The sequence below is a fragment of the Pavona decussata genome, unplaced genomic scaffold (genome assembly GCF_977016875.1).
Source record: "Pavona decussata unplaced genomic scaffold, jaPavDecu1.1 SCAFFOLD_184, whole genome shotgun sequence".
Lineage (NCBI taxonomy): Eukaryota > Metazoa > Cnidaria > Anthozoa > Scleractinia > Agariciidae > Pavona > Pavona decussata.
In genome coordinates, this window is record NW_028145593.1 from 1,045,383 (window position 1) to 1,066,779 (window position 21,397).

Below are 21,397 nucleotides of genomic sequence, written 5' to 3' on the forward strand. Positions count from 1 at the left end.
TTTTTGGTCAAATACGCATGCGTGGTTTTATTTGGGTTTCATGGCAAAGATGAAAAGCATGCGAAAGGTCTTGGTGAATGTTTTTTTTGCTCGGAAAGAAAAGACAAAGGGTCCAGAAACGAGAAACTTAGTTATTTAGGATTAAAACTTAACTTTATTATCCATTTCATGTGAAATTGAGGGATCACTTTATCGACCGCCGTATTTGCGTACCACAACCGTAGCGCGCGCTTAATAGCATCACTTACAGAATCTGTAAAGCGCGCGCAAACTGTGTTCAGCCACCTTAATTGCAGGATGGAAGTTGTTAGCTTGTTCAATGAAAAGGTTAATATCCTTTTTGTCACTGTCCCACAGTTAGAAAATGACATCAATAAAACGTTTCCATTCTATTGGTTTTGCTTTGCTTTGACTTGTCACTTTTGTTTCAATATCGGCCATATGTTTGCAGACGCAACGGCCATTTTTGTACCTATTGCAGTTCCATGGGTCTGAAGATAATTGTTTCCAACAAATTGGAATGAATTTTTCTGACGAATAAGTTTAAGTATTTCTTTGAGGTAGTGTGACGGTATAGGAGGTTTATTGCTGTGGAATGCCTCGTATGCTTTGCATACTGTTGTAATTTCCCCCTCCTGTCAGTGGTATATTTGTATACAAGCTTGTTACATCCATTGATAATAAGATAGCATCTTGAGAGACCTTGGTCTTTCCTATAAAGTTTACGAAATCCATTGTATCTTTTAGGCGCATACGTCTTGCAAAATGTGCGAAGTCTAACAAGAGCTGTCGTCTAATGTAATTCGCGTCTGTCACCCGGCCGGTGTCGGGACAAATTTGAGCCCTTTAGAAATAACGCTAACAGGCTGTCGCTAAGTTGTTGGTTTGAAAAATTCTTTATGAATTTCTCGTGTTTTTCTCTTTGTGTCTCAATCCGTTTTTTAGCCAATTTTTTTCTGCGCTCTTTGCGCTTATTATTTGTTTTGTGCCCTTTTTTTATTTTGAACCCCCGTTGTGGTGGTTAGGTTTTCACAGATAACACTGTTATACTTTTGAACATTTTTATTGTTTGCAGAATTCTGCAACACATGTGTGTACAATATTTGTTTGAGCTCGTTGAATTCTTGCTGCAGTTTATCTACCTTATCTACATCGTGGTTTTACAATGCAATGCAACCTATGCCGAGAATGACTAGGGTTTACATGATTTTTTTTGCAATTGATGTATGAAATTTTATTAACATGGTTTACGATGTAAATTTTAATTCATTTTTTAGAATTTTCTAGAATTTAGCTAGGCGTCCACTATTAGTAGAGGGGACTTCTCCCCTCAGCTACATTTCTTGACACGTTAATAAAGTTATTATTATTTTCTCTGTTCGCCGAGTGCGACTGTTCTCGCATCAATCTATAATTTACATTAGTGCTAGCATTTGTGCTAGTATTTTTTGAGAGCTTAGTCTCAACGAAACTTGGCGGATCTCACGATCTATGAGAATATATACCAAAACAATTACGCCATATTTTGTAAAACTTGCGACTGAGTTAACAGTGAGGTCAAACTATAAACCTCAGAAGGTTACAACGTTTAGAATGTCACAAGCGGGTGTGAATATTTACCGAAAGCTTGCCATTCGCTTTTCCCTGCTCCTCTTCGAAGGTGGCTCTTGGTCTTCGTCTTCCTTTCGCTTAGCATGTTTTGAGGGATAAACACAAACGCCGATGTCATCCTACTTCAGTTCACGTTTTAAGTTTAAACCTGAATTCATCAGCCTTGTGAAATCCTCGTCATTGAAGTGCATCGAGTGCAAGGACGAGGTCTTTCCAGGCGTCCACATCTTCCTCCGCTCCAGCACAAAATCGATCCATTTCTTTCGCCTCCTCAGTCTTTGCGGGCATGTGGTGCCAAAGAAAGGAATCCTGTGCATGCTTATTCCATTCGCTTCGTCTTTGATGTTTCCACATCTCGTTGCGACACATCTTTCCGGCATTTTCGAGAAACGTGCAAAAATACCGCGACTTGTTTTCCTTGAGATTCAGAGAAAGGCTGAAGTCACGTGTACGTTCCTGAATCTACGTCACAGCTCTTGCTAAACCGAGAGGAGACTAATGCGAATGGTGGGCCAAAATGGCGGCAAGATTGAACGGCTTATAAAATTCATTAAAAATTCGTGTTGAATGCAAATCGAAAATTTGGTGATGTTTAGATTCAGATGAGAAAATAAAAAAAATTCCGTTATGGGCACTTTAAACTTCAACCAAGATCGCTTCGCAACTCCTTCATCGTATGTCTTCTTTGTTGCTGTAAACAGACGAACTGTGTTGAAGATATCAGGCAGTTTACTTCCATAGTTTTGACAAAAATTTTTTTTCGATTATGCCGTTTGCGACATATTTTGCGATCAAGCTAAACATTACAACTGACGTTACACACTGATCTTCGAACCCCAAGATTTAATAACATAAAATGTGGTACACTTACCATCGCATTGACTGGCAGCGACTTAGGACGAAAGAAATAATAAAAAAAAAAGATGAAAAATAATTATAATGCAAGCCATTGCTTTGAAACCATGACAATACATATCATAGGCTTTACGCGTGCTTTGTCTCAGTGTGAGTTAAATCCACGTCAGAAGTTATTTCAACTTTTAATGTGCAACAGCAAAACGAGTTTAATAACCGAACACATCTTTGTTTGTTTTCCATATTAGTTGGAGATTTACTGTTAGTTGAAGGAAAGCTCGATAAGTTCGGGATTTTCAGTGACTGCGTGAAAAAATTTTCCTAATTTTATCGCTTCAAAACACGCGTTGGTAGTCTTCTAATTTCATTTTAAAGTGAAGGAATTTTAAATATGAACAGCCCAAAAATCTTCTGCAAATGAAGTTATAACTTTATCAATCCTTTGAAAACAAAGTAGTTGCATTAAAAATTTGGTGTAGTGCTCCATATGGCTTTCCACTAACACTAGCGTATTTGATTCGCTTAATTACAAAAACATACCTACTAAAAATTGGCCACATTTAGAGACTAAATCTTGACTGACGGAAGATTTTATTCAACAAGGAGACCCAATACAAGAAATCAGGGTCAAGGTTTGTATAGAAAAGGCCGGAAAGAAGTGGATTTGGTTTGCAATCAGACATAACATTGACATCTGCACTAAAATGGAACATGACCAATAATCCTACAAAACAAGTGGACGATAATGGCGCTAACTTAAGCTTGCTTGAGATCTAACTCAAAACCCGGTCCTTTGTTACTCAAGGTTACCTTTCTATGACAGAGCAAGAACATGTTTTTAATCGATTGTTCATCTTGATACAAGACTTATTCTTCACGCTAATCACCGATAGCGATCGAACACCTTGCTGATGTTCTAACATTCTCGATCAGAAATCCGACAAAAAGATGACATTTCTCGTGCATTCGACCGCTCGCCTAACATCGCTACAGTGAAAAGAGCGAAAAATAATCCAACAGCTTTTCAAAGTCACACTTTTTTAAAAGAAAATTCTTATCAACTCTTGTTTTCGGCATTGCTCATCATTTTACTTTAAGTCCCGGTTGTTGAGGGAAAAAATTTGAACGGGGAACACTGTAGGGTTGTTTTCGAACAATACAAATACTTAGTCTTTTTCCTGAACAAAATTGAAGGATAAAATCTCGGTTTCTGCCTAGAAATCATTTATAAGAGCTACTTTCTACGGCCAAAGACTGCTACCTCCTGAAGAAGAGCTCTTAATATCAACCTTCACTTTCAGGCCGAGTAAAGTTACCCGTTTTACAACGAAAAATAATAATAATGAAAATTGTTATTTTGTATTCTGGGTTTGTAAATAAAGCAAAAAAAAAATGGTAATCCCAACGTTCACAGTTGCCTATGTATATGCTAAGGCATTCAACAAACTATTAACCTTAAATTACTAACCTTGCTTGTATTTCCACTAAATTATGCTGAGACCGGTGAAACTTGCAATTATGAGTGATAATATCTGAGTTTTTGTTAACCGATTTGAACATTTATTGTAAGCCAGTAAAATTGCTTCGAGTCCCACATCGATTGTGATATTGTTAATTTTGTCCTCAACAGAACAGCGACGTTTGACTACTCCTTCCCAAAGTTGCTGCTGCTGTTAAGGAGCAATGGTGTTTAGTACCTAAGAAACTCTTTCGTCGGCTCTTATAATGAATTCTTCCTTCGACGCCCCAGACAGTGCTTCCCACTTGCAGTCAACATAGTGAGGTAATGAGGTGAAGTTACCATCCGTTATGACAGCCATTGTATTGTTTAGTGTCTCAAGGTTTATTCTCTCCCGTTCGCCCTCTGGTAAGTACATGCTTACTTGTTCTTCCTGCGAGGAGCTGCTAGGAACAAAAAAGCTGATCCAACGGATAAACGATAGTGTGCCGAAATGCGTGGTGGACGTAATTGCCTAAGTAAAGACTTTGGTGTTGAAGCGAATGCAGCTAGTTTCGTCAATTGCTCTTCATGTTTCACAATTGCTGGGGAGGCTGGAACATCAACAATTACAGTTCGGCATGAGCTGCAAATGGCTGAAATGGTACAAGGAAAAGAATGATCAGAACACATGGAATGATACCTGTTCAAGCAAATAGTCCTTCAGTTCGCATTACAGAAAACCTTCTAGTGCACTTGCAAATTACGATCGGTTTTCGACCTTGAAAACAATGCAAAAAAGTAACTTTATTTTCTCGGTGAAAGAGCTGGTTGTTTATAAAAATAGTGTTTTAGTATATACGTTAATTGGGGTAGCGAATGCAAGGTACATCCGCCTGTCTTTAAGTTTTGATTACTGGTCCTATAAGAATGGCAATAGAATGGCAATGGTAATATGTCATTAGAATGATCTTCCTTACCGGTTAGAGTTTTTTTTTTCTTTAAAAAAAGAGGAAAGTAAAAGAATCTGCTTGAAAGAACAGTGCCACCCCCTGGTATCATGGACAGAAATAAGAAAACATATTTAGAGTATATATTTACCAGAGCCGATAGCAACGACAACGCCAGTGTTCCTGTAGATTCTCTCCGCCATGAATTTGCTCACACGCCTCTTGCGGGTGAATGCTTTGGTGCGATGGTGCTTTTTCTTCATGGCATGGATGACAACATTTATCCTTCAGCACAATTCGCAAGTTAACAACTATACCGTGTCTAACATAAGTAATTCAGGATTGAGGGGTGTAACGATTTCACTAGCATGTGTCCCCCTCCACCCACTACCTCCCCCCCCCCCCCCACTCCCACACTACCACACACAGGTAGAAAGCCAGAAATCTACTCTCTAGGGAAAAACTTGAGTGAAGAAAGTGTCAGGTGAGTAATGCATTAGCATCACTAGGGAAGAGATGTTTCATTAAGAGCCTGCAGCTACAAAAAAGCCAACAACAACCAAACGTAATTTGCGCGATAAGGAACAATCAGCTTTGCTCGGAAATGACAGGGTTGTAACCTGGGATTGTAAGCTATATTTCTATGAACTGAACCTTCAAAGGGCCTGCCTTCAAAGGTGGGTATCCTGTGGTATGTTATAATGCCAAATAAGACTCATGCATCGATCAATCCTTTAAAAATCTCTATTCATTACCTTTGCTTTATAAAGCGTAGTAAGTTGAAACCGATGCTTTGTGCGCACGGTCATCCTTCCAACATCTACCTGGTTAATTGCTCTTCCGGAACGATTCAGGATCAGTTCCTATTCAAGGACACACGTGGACTCATTGCCTATGCATTAGCACGCAGTTTAATTAGGTTAGATCTTCCAAGCAAATCCCATAACACAAACTAATTCGGCAGATTTTGAGACAATATAAGGACTTCTTAACGATGCGAAGCAGAGTCCATATACGGGAAAACATTCTGTACGTATGTCATGGTGTCATTATCAATTCGTTGTACCGTTTCAAAATCGAATGTAGTTTCTTTTTATCGTAATTCATCTATTATTGTAGAAAAGAATGTTAAATCAATTAGTTGAGCTTCAGAATACAACGATAAATCTGAGATAGGTTTTAAAACTGGGTATAAGAATCCTAAAATTATACCGCCTCTATTTACATACTAAAATAACTAATTTTTGTTACCAAGAAAGTTATCCGTGAAACAAGACATTTTCTCACTCAAAATGTCAATTTCAGCGAAAAGCTTCGATGCAGCATGTTTGCAAAGATTTTTCAAGTTCCTTTATCTAAGACGAAACTGGCAAATATAGGAAACCGGTAGGGTTTCACGCTCGAATTGTGATTGCGTGATACGCGTCTGAACAGGTAAAGCTGAATGTAAACAAACAGAGCGAGCAGACGAAAAACAGCCTTCAACTTCAAGTTATTCTTATTGTTGTTTTTGGTCATAGAGATTGTTGTGATAAAATAACTGCGCTCTTACCTTTCAAGGTTAGGGTTTTAGTCAACCCCTTTGCCCTTCCTGTGAACAATTTGTTGAATGTTTGTTTCTCTTCGCAAGAATCAAGTAAATTACCTCGGGAAATGTTCAATCAGTCATAAACAAACAATTTGAGACGACAATATCGTAAAATATCGTGGTCTCTCTTCAACAGAAAAGAGTCCACTGGATCGCGATAAAAGCCATTTTTGCGCGTGTATGATCCTTAACAGATATTTTGAATCAGCTGCTGCTTTGGTATGACCAGGTCTTCCCCTTGCCCCAGACGCACCTGACCCCTTTTCCTTCAACCATTCAGTCATATCATTCTCGCAGGATAATAAAGGAACCATTCCTGTTTCGTGCGGAGCCCATGCGGTGGCACCGCACTGATCACTTACCCCTCCAAAGGAACAAAGTGCCATTGTGAAATTACCCTTGAATTTCTTACACCTGATAAAACATACCCGCGAAACGAAAGAAGAACGTAACCTCGGTCCAGTCCCCACTCTCTACTATGTCCAAAATGGTGGGCCAGTTGATTTTGCATCATCTCAATGCCCTGTCATCGTTTGGTTATTGTATTTAGCAACAAAAGTTTTTTGTTTTACTATCGAGCTCTCCTAACTGTGTGTTACTTCTGAGGGATGGTTTCATTTACTCCGCTCTAGACGACTCTAAAGTAACGGGTCACATTGACACTGCTATAAACTGCAGCTCGTATATCTCTACTTATATATCTATGTATGCATGGCCATGCTCCTTTACTGGTGGGTATTTACAAGAACTGTTCAGGCTGTTAACAGACATAGATTATATGCTAACGAACGTTTTCGTTAAGCTAACTTTATCTTGTATCTTGAGACTTTCTATGCTTGGAGCAACGGAGAAGAACGGTATGACTTGGAATTGAATATTAATCAATGAAAAATTCAAGTATCGTTCAGAAAGATCGTTAAATCGAGGTAAGGCCTTCATCATTTGTGCTGTTTGATGGGTACTAGGATTTGGATTTCAAAGTACAAATTAACCCTTGTTTTGCTAAATCAGGGTATTTGTTGTGCTAATCAAAGGCCGTTAAGAGCAATTGTAAGGTAAGAATCAGAGTATTAAATTTCTAAACAATTAAACTGATTGGCTTTAACAATTCATTTTCACTGACCAAATACAGAATAAGGGCTTCATGTCAACAATTTGGTTTCTTTATGGCATGAATTGTGCTCAAAATTCCATTTTGCATGACCTTATAGAGGTATGGAGTGTACTAGTGTTTGTGACAAAAATTCAACAAACCGTGATATGCCAAATTTTTCTCAACTGATTTTGATAAGTGGGTTAATAAAGTAAATAATGGTTTAGGTACGGATGTTATGCAAGAAGGCAGGTAGATACACTGATTTTTTGAAAAATGGCAATTTTGAGTTGTAATTTTGACATTAATTTTGGCCAAACTCTAGCCCCAGGCTCCTCTCTGTCCAATACCTGGAGGGCAAAGTTACATGCATGAGATGAAAGCTCTATTATAGTAATATTCATAGTCAAATTAATTTGGCAGCACAATTTACCTGTTACGTTTTATGGCATTTTCAAAATGACCCCTGAAAGGCCGGATTTTTTGTACTCAAAGGGCAAAAAATGAGACCCCCCTGAAACTCTAAAACTTAAAGTCAGAGAACTGAGCCAAATTGGCTTTTGAAATATCTCATGGCAACCAACTTCTGTGCCAAGTTTCAGCCAATCGGCTGACCACAAGTTTTGGCCCCGGGAACACTTTCTCAGACAATGACACTTAAGGTCAGAATACCCCCGCTGAGGTATCCGAGGCTGAATTGGTTTAGCCTGTCATGACGAGGTTTGCAAAAACGTTTGCTTTATTGGGTGGATCAGCTCTACGGGAGTTGGTAAAACACTTTTGGTTCATCCGCCCTTCACGGACTGGGACATTAATTTCGCCCTCTATCCACAGTTCCAGTCGTTTAACCAAACACTCTTTGCCTTAGAGTTCTGGCTCGCTTTAGCGAGGGGGACAATAGCTGCTTTAAGAGCAATGTGTTGCATTTCTGAATTAATGTTCCAATCGTTTATGTGCTGTGTTAATTTATCAATGAAATAGTTTCCTGTTTTCCCATAGGGGACAAGAAAAGTGTACCTCCGCCAATTTTGTGATCACGTTATAACCATTGTCGATGGTGGACGTGTTGACTTTTATTGTTCTTCCATCACTATGTCGGCCCCAAATAAATGAAGATGGCGTGAAAATGGGTTTCTATTCCGGCAAGCTCCCTGGCATGCTGTTCGACGCATTTTCAAAGGTTGAGTGATCGCGCTTCTCTGTCGGCCCCTCTGAAAGTTGTACTGCAGATGTAAGCAAATCCAGTATCGACTGATTACGATTTTGGCTTTGCTGGTCACCATTGTTTTGATCTCGATTGTCATGAAGCCCTCCACAAGAAATCATATTACTCGCAATATTAAACGCGGACTGAGAAACATATCGACTTCGTTGAACAATCAGGTCAACAACCAGAGACATTTATACCATCCACTGGCGTTCCACAATTTACTTGTCTCTGAAGATGACTTCGATCCGCTCAGGTTGTCGAAACGTCAGTCAATGTCACCTCAAACAGTCCTTTTCAGGACTACACTCACCTGGATGATCATAATTAACTTACCTCTGACATGACTCCTACGTTCAAACTAGTTGCAATTTTAAAATCATTTAGTTTCGAGAGTGGTTGGCCAAAACGAGGACACGGTACCAATACAGCAAAGAATATCGCGGCCAATGAAAATTATTAAAACATATGTAAGAAAACTAAAAAAATGTCCCTCCAAAAAAAAATATCCCCCAAAAACCTGAGGCAAAAATTGCGTCCAAAGAACATTTTTATGTCATTATTAATTACGCTTTTTAACGCACATTTTCCGCCTTTTGGTTCACGTAGTTGCTATTTTTTTTTCTCCTTTGTTTTAAGGAGGCGGCGTGGCCCAGTGGTAAGGGCGCTGGACTTGAAATCCGGAGGTCCTGGGTTCAAGTCCCGCCTCGGCCACGCTTGTAAATAGCCAGCCGGTTTGCTTCCTACCAGTTGGGATTTTTAACATGTTATGTTCGATGTGATTATTATTTGTTTCCCGTTATTTCTGAGTGGAATGCCTGTAAACTAGCTTTGGGTAGCTAATATAAGTGCATTTCCACTATAAACAAAGCATTTATTTTTTATTTATTATTCTCGTTTTGTAGTAGTTTTAGGAGATCCATCACGCAACAAACCGAGTCACCAGCAATTAATGTCCCCTTCCCCCATCAAAGTAAGACCAAAAGTCTCAATAGTGCACCAATGAAAATAAATTGACACTGGCTAACCACTGCTAGCAGTATATCAAATGCTATTTGTTTATAATTACTACTCATAGTTATAGATTTTTTAGACAATTGTTGGTATGTTACAAGCTTAACAACCATTCATAGTGTATATTATTCTCTCACATACCACTCATAGACATTCGAATCCTTACAGTGTACAGAATGTTTGTTACATGAATTTAGTTTAATTGTCTGACTTCCAAGAGTCTCAGTGGTAGAGCATCTGAACTAGTGATGGGAAGATATAAGTCCGATTCCTCTATGAGCAACTCTGATTTATTATTTCCCAGTATGCTCGTGTTACTGAGAAAAATGAAATCTCTCTCAGGATTACGACGGTCTTCTATGCGAAGTTCTTAAACATTTTATCGGCTGCTCAAATATATATATAATTTCATATAGAGCGGTTTTCAATTGAGTGACGAAAGTAATTTCGCGTTATCTTTGGGTTTGCTTTACTAGAATCTATGATTTGGTTGGCAAAGTTCGCACCATTTTCTCAACCAATCGGAAGCCAAACCAAAACCAATCGCGCTTCATCGCACGCGTTTTCCAGCGCTTGACGCAGCTTACATGTATTTGCTTCGAATTCCGATTGGCAGATTGTGTTGTTTACGTCTGTTGTGATTGGCCAGAGAAGTTACTTTGGTTTTGGTTTTACGACGCTCAATTGAAAACTGCTCTATTTAAGAGCAAATGTTGCCAAAAATCAATCATTTTTGAAATATCGTGGCAACAGCTCAAAAATCAATTCGGCTCATTGTCTCAAGTTAGGTAGACCTTAATGTGAAACAAGTGACTGCATACTTTGCTAAGTTAAATATCAACTCATTTTCGAGAAAATCGATAATAACTGAATTCTCTGAAAATACCGCTTTTTGAGTATAAAATTTAGGGCGATTCACGAAGCTTCGTGTTACAAAATAAAACACTCCAGAGAAATAAAAACTATCATATCTTGTGGAAAGATGTCGAAAGTGCATGTTACAAACAATTTGAGGAATTTTTGACCATTTACTTTTAAAATGTAAAACCATTTGTCCGACCTACTTTTTTCAAGATGAAAAGATGGCCCAAATTAAACTATTATTTAAGCATGTGGTACCGAATGTAATTAACTAAAAATCTGTGTTTTTTTAAGGGAAAGAGTTGGTCTTTTACGTCCCCAAAGGATTTTTTGGGGAAATGATTCAGTGCGATGAAATCGAATTTTAAAGTTATATAAATAGCGCTGTTTCAACTGATCCGGTAAATTACCTCAACTGTGCACATACAGGACCAACTTAAATTCTTTCGCAGTTTTCGCTCATTCGAAATCTAATTTAGCATACAAACTCCTCCTTGTTTACAAATCAAAGATAAAGACTGCAGTCCTGCAATTGCCATTCCCTTCGTGATAAAATCGAACCAACCTGAAGGATCACTTCCCACGATATGGCGGCACTGTACCATTGTTGTTTACTTGCTGACGTTTTTGATGCGAGCATTCTCTGTTTTCATTTTTCTCAAAAATGGCCTTCAAGCGTCTTTCGTAAATCGTCTTTGCTGAAACATCAGTGTTGAACACATCAGCGAGCGAAAAAAAGGACGAAACGTCCTAAAATTAAAACACATGTGTTTCCGTGTTTCTTGAATTGAGAAATACAACTAATAAATTCAGAGGGAGCATCGGAAAATTTAAAGATTGGAACACGGAACACATAGTAGGCGGACCACAGGTCGAGCTTTTGTATTTAAAATAACAACGATAAAAAAGGCAAAAAGTAGAAGTAATCAAAAGAAGCCAAAAAAGGCAATAAATCATAAAATAGGATCACTCTGTAGAAAACACTACTTCGCGGCACTGCTACCGTGAAACCGGGAAAACGATAAAATCATTTTTATTGTTTTTTGGGAGTTTTAAGCATCCTTTTCAACGTTTTTTAAATAATAAAATTTTAAGTCAAATTCGAGAGGGCGGTCTGCATTTTAAGACATCGATCAATTTTGTTTGCTTCTAATTGATTAATCTAAAGTAGCTGGTTTAGTGAAACGTTCACCGAGAACTGCGCTTGTTATTGCGCGAATATGGAGGTGTGTTGCTCTTATAAGTCTCTCGTGGGAGGAGTTTGTGGATTTGACACGAGAGACAGGAAAAAAGAAACACAAATCATCCCTTTGCTAGCCTGTTCAAAAGACATTTTCAATCATATGGCGAGTCTTGGTTTTTAGGGTCCAAAGGACGAAGTTGACCTTATTCTCAGCCGAGTAGAGATATTTACTCATCCTGGAAACATAAATTTTATGAACATTTGTCCCTTGCTTTGTGAGAAGGTTGGTTTGGGCTAGAGAAGGGGATCAAATGCGAGGTGCAGAATGCCAGAGGTATTGTCCAATCATTACAAAAGTGGCAAAAAGTGGCCAAAATGCGACCGAGGAATCGGGAAAATTGAAACGCAAATAATAATAAAGAAAACTGGCCGGAGTATTTCTTCAAGCGGGCTCAGGTAAGTTGACTTTTTGCATACTTTGCCTTTTTTCTCGAACTCTCTTGTTTTAGCACAGAGCACTAGATTTCCTATAGGTATTTGCTCAACATGTCAGAAAACCCTCAGGGCGCTTGTAGCAGAGAAAGGAGAGACAGCCACTGTAACTGTAGTCTCGACCTATTGAAGCAAGTTTACTGAGACAAATGAGTAAATTAAACTTGGTAAGCTTTAAACCACATTACTCATTATCAGCTCGCCGTCAGTCAGTCAGTTAATGTATTATGTGGAGATGTGGAGATGAACAAAGAATAAAGAGATAGGTAACACTCTCCCCACACCATGGCACACCCTGCAATCTTTATGATCCGTGTAAAAGTCTAACTAGGGGACTGGTGACTAAACGGAGCACTGCTACTTCTTTTGCAATATGTGTAGCACATTAACATGACTTGTCTCCGCAGATTGTCGTTGGGGCCAGTTTCGTTGTGGTGGCTGCGTTACGTATTCCGGCATTTGCAACGCAAAGGACAGTTGCGTGATTTTGGCCCATTTTTAATAAAAAAAATTCCCTTGTTCACGCCGGCGAATAGTTACCTGCTAAGACACTGGGTTTAATGCTTCCGATTGTTAGTTGACCCCTCTTCGTTATGTTGTTATAGATATTTAAAATTCTTTCTTTTTCTCTCTTTCTCTTTCCTTCCTTCCTCCTTTCTTTCCCGCCATTTTCCCTTCCGTGTCTTTCAATTTGAAGAGGAGGGGGGAGAGGAGGAAAAACAGGAGGAGGAAGAAGTCTCTTTTACCAGTTTACGTCAGTATCAAGTCCCATGTTAGAACAGAAGCCGTTATGAACCATCTTTTGTTGAAGAAAAAAACTCAACACCAGGGAAAAAGCTAAACGAGTTCCTGATTTCAAACAACGTCATTATCTGGAAAAAACAATGGGAAGAAGCTTCCAAGAGGACAAAAAAGCTTTATACTAGAAAAGCGCGTCAAACTGTTTTTGCATGCTTGGATGAGATTGCTCCTGGGGAAGCTGAAACGTTACTCTCATCACTGGTTAAATCAAAGCTTGAAAAAATACTATCGATTCCTCACTGATGGAATGTCTTGCCGAATGTTATAACAATGAGGAACACTGGAGCAGCAGAAGGGAAGATTTTGTCCTTCATGGCAGACAATGTGAATTTCAAAGATTTGCTAAAATGGATACCTAACTTGTCCAGGTATCACTTTACCATAGCTAAACATCATCTATTGTTCCACAGTAGAGGCTCAAAAGCTTCTATGACTGGCAGGCGTAGTTGCCAGTTGTGGTTGCACATGTACAACTTGAACGGTTGATCAAAATGTCTAGAACAGAGCAGTAGCCTACAAAACGTTCATAACTTTCGAAAGTGCCTGACTGTTGTCAACAACATTTTCGACACCAGCATGATTTTGATCGCTGCGTCTGTTGGCATTTAAATCGTCTGAATGCGGAAGGGACTCCCAATTTAAAGTGACGGGGTTCAATTTTGCAATTAACACTGCTAATTGCATTCAAATCTGAACCGGTTAACGTGAAAATTATCCTGATACTTTTTAGGGTGTAAGCTAGGGAAAACAAATATGTGACGGGAAAAATAACTAGTTGTCGAAATTGGCGAAAAAAGGAATAAGAGCCACGCCTCACAAAAGGAGAATTGAGGCGTACCCTGTGACGTTTATAATTTCTAGCAGTAAGTCCCCCATCCCAGTGTACACTGGTGATTTATAATTAGTTTATGGGCAATAGTATGCCGTTCTGGTGTCCATACGCATTAAACTGCTTGAACTTTTTTATTAAAGGTGAAGTCTTAAAATATAAGCAAATAAAGTGTTAAATCACGTTCTTTCTTTCTGATTCCCGCTATAAACCTCCGGGAACCCTGAATAAAACCTACAGTACCTAGAAGTTACGGCACCTCATTAATTCTTAAGTGTCTTGGCCATAGTTAGATCACCAACGAATGGTGGGTTTGGCTAACTGTTTTCACTGAGATTGAAGTTAATTCAGTAAACAATTTACGTAAAGCGGTAAATTTGCATAAGTTTTAGCTTGCGTGGCCGGTACGCGATTCTGTTCCATCGCTGGCACAAAAGTTGCTCTATCGGCTCCTCTCATTCACTCTTTTTTTAATAGCATTTAACGCAAGAGCGTGTTTTAGAATATCAGTAGGTAAGACGGAGTTCGACAGGTTACTTTTTGGCATAACGTGTGTATTGGCCTTTCTGGCCGCGCGCAAAACAATGATCTAGTTTTGGGGGCTGTAAAGGCTCGGATGCTCTGTGCTTTGGTGATCGAACAATTCGAGTGATTGATGGCTGTGATTAGTATTATATTCCAAGACTACTGGTCATGTGTGATCTGTTAGAGTGATTGTGAACACTGAGATGCTAAATTTAAGTTAAATTGAAATATAGCTAGTTTTGAAAGACACCCTTAGCCTAGGAACTTCCGGCCCGAATCCCGGAAGTAGGAATTTGTTACGCAACAATTAAGCGTGTTTCCTTCGCTTACCTTGTTGACGAATCCAACTTAAGAAAGCCCAGGTCCGTCCACGAGGAAAATGTAAGTGGATGTATATATTATTAAAAAGTGAAAGCCTTTCATTATACTTCACGCTCAAGGAATTCAACAGACCGTTTGATTTCATGGTCCAACGTTCAGTTGGAAATTGCTTCGGTTTGTCGAAATTGAGACGGATTATTTGCCCTTCAAATAAACTCCAAGAGAGCTGAGACCAATGGCTTGTTGTTCGCGTTTGCATTGGTTTGTTGTTCACTTTAAAACAGGGTTTAACGGAAAGGCTTACGAAAATCATTTTAAAAGCTACTCGTTTCTCGAAAACAAGATCGGAAAATGTTCCCATCTAAACAGCACGTCCGCATTTCAAAACAAAGATGACACTTTGCATTTGTATTGTCTTGACAAATTATCTGGCGGTGTGTATTTAATTTGGTATCGAACGATGAGACCGCCGTACTACTATGGCCTTCATCTTTGATTTCCACACCTTAAAGGTAACTTATTATGTCAAATTAGCTTAAGGTTAAACGTAATCATCGAAATATTAATAGTTGCGTGCGTTCAGGTGACTTCACAGGATCAGTTGAAATAGAGCAATTTATCCAAATTCAAAATTTGATTTCATCGCACTGAATCCTTTCCCCATAAAGTCCTTCGGAAATCTAAAAGAACAACTCTTCGGCTCTCAAAATCCAATTTTTGAGGCATTCTTTTCAGTACCACATACTGAAATAAAAGGTTATTTTTGGCCCATTTTTCATCTTAATAAAAGTGGGTCGGACAAATTTATTCACATTATGAAAGTAAATTGTCGAGAATTGCTGAAATTGCTTGTAACACACATTTTGGTATCATTGTACAAAATTTGATGATTTTATTTCTGTAAAGTGTTTTATTTCGTCACACGAAGCTTCCTAAATCGCCCCAAAATACAAGTTCAAGAAGCGGCATTTTCACAGAATTTGATTTTTATCGATTTTCTCGAAAATGAATCGATATTTAGCTAAACAATCTATGCAGTGATTTGTTTCATATTGAGGTCTACCTAACTTAAAAATATGGGCCGAATTGCTTTTTGAGCTTTTGCCACCAAATGTTTGACCGATGGTAACATTTGCTCTTAACAATTAATTCATGAGCTTTGGATATGAGATGATAGATATTAGCCAACGAAGCTCGAAGCGCAGAGTTGGCTATAATCATCTCATATCCAACAAGCGCGAGCGGGATAATTGTTTTATTAAGAAGAAAAGAGAAATATTGCTAGATCTTGCTGATTTCGCTTTGCAAGAACAACCAGGACACAGTTTAATGGTCAGTATTCCTCGGGCATGGTATAATGGCTTTTAATATTGTTACGGCCGCATTCCACGTTGTTATGTTTAGCATTTAATTCTTTGCAAGGTTGCACATTCCTTTCGCATTCTTTTCGGATATCGCTATTCTTTCTGTTAAATTTCTCCGCATAATTTTCTTTGTTCTTAGATCATTTTGTAAGTTTCATAGTCCATTCTAATTCATTTCGCTTCAGCGTTCACGGCAACATCGTTGCAGTTTTTTCGTCCAGCCATCGTACATTTTTTCCGTTCAACTTTCTAGCCACACAACGTTTGTAAGTATTTTCGCTTAGTTTCTTTCCGTTTCCTGTATTTTCGTCGTTTCATAGCCGTCATTTGTATTCCTTAGTAATTTGTATTTGTTTCGCTTTTAGCAACCGTAATCGCAATTCGAAATAACAGTAATAAAGACGAGTTGGAACCGTGGACTATCTCTGGATTATTCGCCTATAAATATAATTACTCAGGTGATTATAGAGATTCGGTTGGTCTCATTGGTCGAGGATTGCGTCATATCCTGCTACAATCCCTTCGCGCGAGGTGATTATAGCGGGAGCACTAATTTTCACTAATTTTATGTTGATTTTTCTGAGGAAGAAGTATTATACAATGAAAAAAAATGCATTTCCGGTAGGCACTAAAGATGCAGCTAAGTCTGGGGGGAAACTTTTCAAAAGCAGGATATGAAAGTTTTGCTAATAGTAACAAATTGCTGTGGAAATGTTGTCGATGTCGATACCAATATAAGCTTAAAATGAAAACAGCAAATTAAGTTCGAGAAATAAGGACTTAGGGAAACAAATAAAAATAAAAATTAGCGAAAAAAACTAGGTTACGAAGTCTCTTTTCGAAGTCGCAAGAACCCTCATTAGGCTAGCTTCAAATTGGTTGCTCACCCGCACAAAGCCTTCATTTTATAACCCGGAGAAAATAAAAATGTTATTTCAGCAAATGAAAATTCAGTAACGCTGGATGAAAAGTGAAGTAACCTCTTCTTCCTCTTTTTTTGAAGCTCAAGTTTACAAAAATTTCTGCTGGTCGACTGCTAAGTTACATCATCCTTCCTGATTAAAACTGCTCACGTCTTGACGAACACATGAAGACTTGCACAGCTCTTCTCTTCAACAGCGCCTTCAGTGTCAGATCATTAGAAAAGTGATGAGGGATTTCCATTTTGCTTGGGTTTTTTTTATGGCCGTTATTTGTGAAAGGTTTATTTTTTTTTCTGGATGGAATCCTCTGCACGATTTTTTTTTGGCAATATGAATATCATTTCCTATACCTCTTAATCTTCATCACCACAGATTGCATTCTGCACATGCCATTTTTCCATGCAGCTGCGTGTGAATTTTCTTTTAATTATGGCAAAGGCAAGTTAAAATACCAGATCCACCTCGTATCCCGATATTTTACACCCTTACCAGGATACGTAAACCGACGCCAGTCGGTAGACCAATATCAGGGCGTGATGGACCTACACAAAACCTAGCTTCATTCTAAGACACTATTTGAAGGGAACATAAAAAACTTCAAATCACACCTTCTAGAGAGAGGGTACCCGGGGGATTTTATCCGAAGGACCCGCTTAGAATTGACGTTTGAAAACAGGAGTCTAGCACGCCAACAAAAAGCAAAGAGAACAAAGAAAATCTTGCCTTTTGCACAAAAAAATATCATTTAGCAGTTTCTAACCTAAAATCAGTGCTCATGAACAACTGGAATCTTATTAGACAACAACTTCTACTAAGAGAAATATCGTATAAAAGGGGACTCTCTCTAAAGGACGTACTCTTACAAGCGAAATTATAAAAAGACTAAAACACGCACGAGGGTGTCGCACAGGCTTGTCACTCTTAATTTACACACTAGAAAGAATGGGTATGGACAAGTTGTATTTCTCGCTTCTTGAATTATTTAAAGTCTCTCAATATTGCTGAGGGAAGAGTTCTTTGACTTTGTAATTTCTTGTTTTAATTCCTTTTCTTTTTCTTCAGTTCTCGTTTCCATGAATTTATTTTTTCAGGAATCTTTCCCTGCACGATTTTTTCCCACCCCATCCCCCATCACTTTTCTAATAGTCCGTCCCTTACGTCTAATGTGGCCGCTGAAGAAATGCCTTCACAAATGCCGGAGCGGAGCGGCATTATGAAAGCAAAATAAGGAGATTAAGAAAATACGGGATTTAATGAGTGAAACAAAGGCCCTGAACGTGCGTTATAAATTTTGGTACTTTTCTTCGCCGTACTCGACAAAACGACAACTTGAAATGACCAAAGGTTTTTTGGAGAACGTGAGCTTATGACGGTAAATTTTTCATTCTCTGTCTCAACTTGAACGCCGTTCCAACCTGTTCTGTCACTGGCTTGTTCAGGTTGAACAAATTGGAATAATCGCGCAGTAGTAGTATATCTTCATTGGAATTAGCCGGGTTAGTGGATCCCCTTGGATCCCCTTGGATCCCCTTGGATCCCCTTAATTAATATTCCTAAGCGTCGAGTCCATGACGTCATCTATTGTTATAACCTAGGGAAAAAATGCGTTCCTCCATACTAATAAGTGTCTTCCTGCATACTAATAAATGTCGAGGTTTACTAATGAGCGTCACTCTTGCACAAAGGAAACAATAGACATGCCCAGGCTTGCCCGCTCTATACCCACCCTGATTGGATAGTCAAGACTCTATTGTTAGAGTTAATAAAAACAGCGCAAAATTTGAAAGCGTTATCATTCAACTAGAGTAAGGATTATTTTATCGCTGCTATATTCTACAAGGATGGTGCCAAACGTTCAAGTCGAATCGACCCCTAAACCTCTCCTGACAGTAGACGAAGTGGAACAAATTCAAAAGCAGAAGTTAGCAAGTCTTGTTGGTCATGTGTTCCAGCTAACGTATGCCGCCATGCTAGACGCAATGATTCAAGAAGAAAAAATAAATCGCTGTAACGGTTGCGCTATTCACCACCCAAGTCAAAGACAGCACTCCTGCCTGATGATGGATAGCGAAGATGCTTGGTTTTATTTCCGAGATGATGTGGTCGAAAACATTGATCTGAATCTCGTCCTAAAAACCGCCGAGAGTGTATGCAGTGCGCTTGGTTTTAAGCTTGGAAAGTCGTGGGAAACATACGTGACCGAGCTGCCCAAGTTCCCTTGGACCAGCATCTATCTTACTTCGTTGGAACTCGAAGGATTCAGTGAAATCGTTCAACCGAAACAGCTGCAAGATCGCATTCTGTATGCCATTTACTACGGTCCCAGTGGATTGAAATGGAAAGATTGCAGTGGTATGGAAATGGACAGCCAAGTTGAAGCACAATGCCCTGAAACCATTGTCAGAAAACAAGAAGAACCAATGAACATTGATTTTGTAATTAACGAAATGCAAAACAAGCTGTTTGTTTAAAACAATAAAGTGTGTTTATGAATTGCTTTTAAGTCAGTGTGTGCTTGACTCTATTGTAGTTAACATGACTCTAGAGGGTTCTTCGCTTCGAATCCAATTTGATCGCTACCGTTTATTAGCAAAACATATAAATATTCTTCCAAGTGAAATAGTTTTACTTAGAGAAGAATTTTGTAATCTACCGGGCTCTATGCTTAATAAGTTAAAGGCTCTCCATTCAGAAGTCTTTTCGGAGGTTAATTGGGGAAGGCTGCTTATGTTTTTAAGTTTTACGGAGCAAGTGGGGTTGACCGAGGAAGAATGGGAACGATTGTTTGATTTTCTCATTCCCATTCTTATCCAGATAGAAGAGAATAACTATATAAGTGAACCTCGCTATAGGAACAGTCATTAGCGGTTCAACCTTCGCAGTAGTCACTAGTAATGGGTTGCTGGCCGTCTTCACCCTCTCTGGTATTAGAGCGCATTTTCAACCGCATTCGTGTCGTTTTAGCTTGTTGCGGGGGTCAAGTGATTGTTCAAAACTCCGAATTTTGCGATGGAGAAAACGCTGTCCAGCATATATCTCGACCCAAGTCAACCCGCAAGTTTCGGTGGCTTAGATGCTGTGTACCGAGCGGTCAAAGAGAAGGGAAAAAGTAAAATTTCTCGGAAACAAGTTCAAGATTGGCTGAGTCAGCAAGACGTTTACACCCTTCATAAACCTGCGCGAAGACACTACAAGAGAAGTCGAGTGATTGTTCCTGGCATAGATGCACAATTTCAAGCAGATCTGGTCGATGTTCAAAATTTAAGCAGATACAACAAGGGGTATAAATACCTATTGACGTGTATAGACATCTTTAGCAAGAACGCCTGGGTCTTGCCTTTAAAGACGAAGCAAGGGCAAGAACTAGTCAAGGCTTTTCAGACGATTTTATCGTCTGGTCGTAAACCTAACAAGCTTCAAACGGATCAAGGCACTGAATTCCTTAATCGCGTGTTTCAGAAATTCCTACGTGAAAATAACATTGACTTTTTTACAGTCAACTCTGGGCTAAAAGCGTCAGTGGTGGAGCGTTTCAACCGTACATTTAAGAACAAGATGTACAAGTACTTCACAGCTAAAAACACTCTTACTTACATTGATGTGTTACCTAAGTTGGTAAAATCTTACAATAACACTTACCATCGTAGCATTAAAATGAATCCGAGTCAGGTGAATAAAGCCAATGAAGCTAAGGTGTGGGACACACTGTATGGCAATGATGTTGACAAGCGTGTGCGATATAAATTTCAAGTGGGAGATCGCGTAAGGATCAGTAAGGCTAAGCGGATCTTTGAAAAGTCTTACCTTCCCAATTTCACGGAAGAAATGTTTACGGTCTACAAACGATTTGCGCGTCAAGTACCGGTCTATAAACTGAAAGATGATGCAGGTGAAATCTTGGATGGAACATTTTACGAAGCGGAATTACAAAAAGTCCATAAGAACGATGATGTCTACCGAGTTGAAAACGTTTTGCGTAAGCGAAAACGCAAAGGAATGATAGAATACTTTGTGAAATGGAAAGGATACCCAGACAAGTTTAACAGCTGGGTTAATGAAAGTGATATCTCGAAATTGTAATATTAATGTAGGCTTTGTTTTCAAATTCAATAAAAGAAAAGTGAAAATGTATGTTTGGTTGTTGCGTGATCTCTTTTAAATTAAGAATACCCCGAGTAGAAATTTCATTTCAACCCAAGACACGATGGAGGGAACACAGTTTTACTTGCATCTTCCTAGCAATAGTAGTCTCGATAAATTTCCAAAGAATACCTTATCCGAGTATAGAGTAGGTTTGCCTCAGACAATTAGCTTGACCGGGGACTGGGAAGTGGCTTTAACC

General features: G+C 38.9%; 1 non-coding gene across 1 annotated transcript; it reads left to right on the forward strand.

The window, feature by feature from the left end:
* The first annotated feature begins 9,383 nt into the window (after positions 1-9,383).
* Trnas-uga (transfer RNA serine (anticodon UGA)) lies at positions 9,384-9,456 on the forward strand. Its single transcript has one exon. It is a non-coding gene; the product is annotated as a tRNA-Ser (tRNA).
* The last annotated feature ends 11,941 nt before the right edge of the window (positions 9,457-21,397 follow it).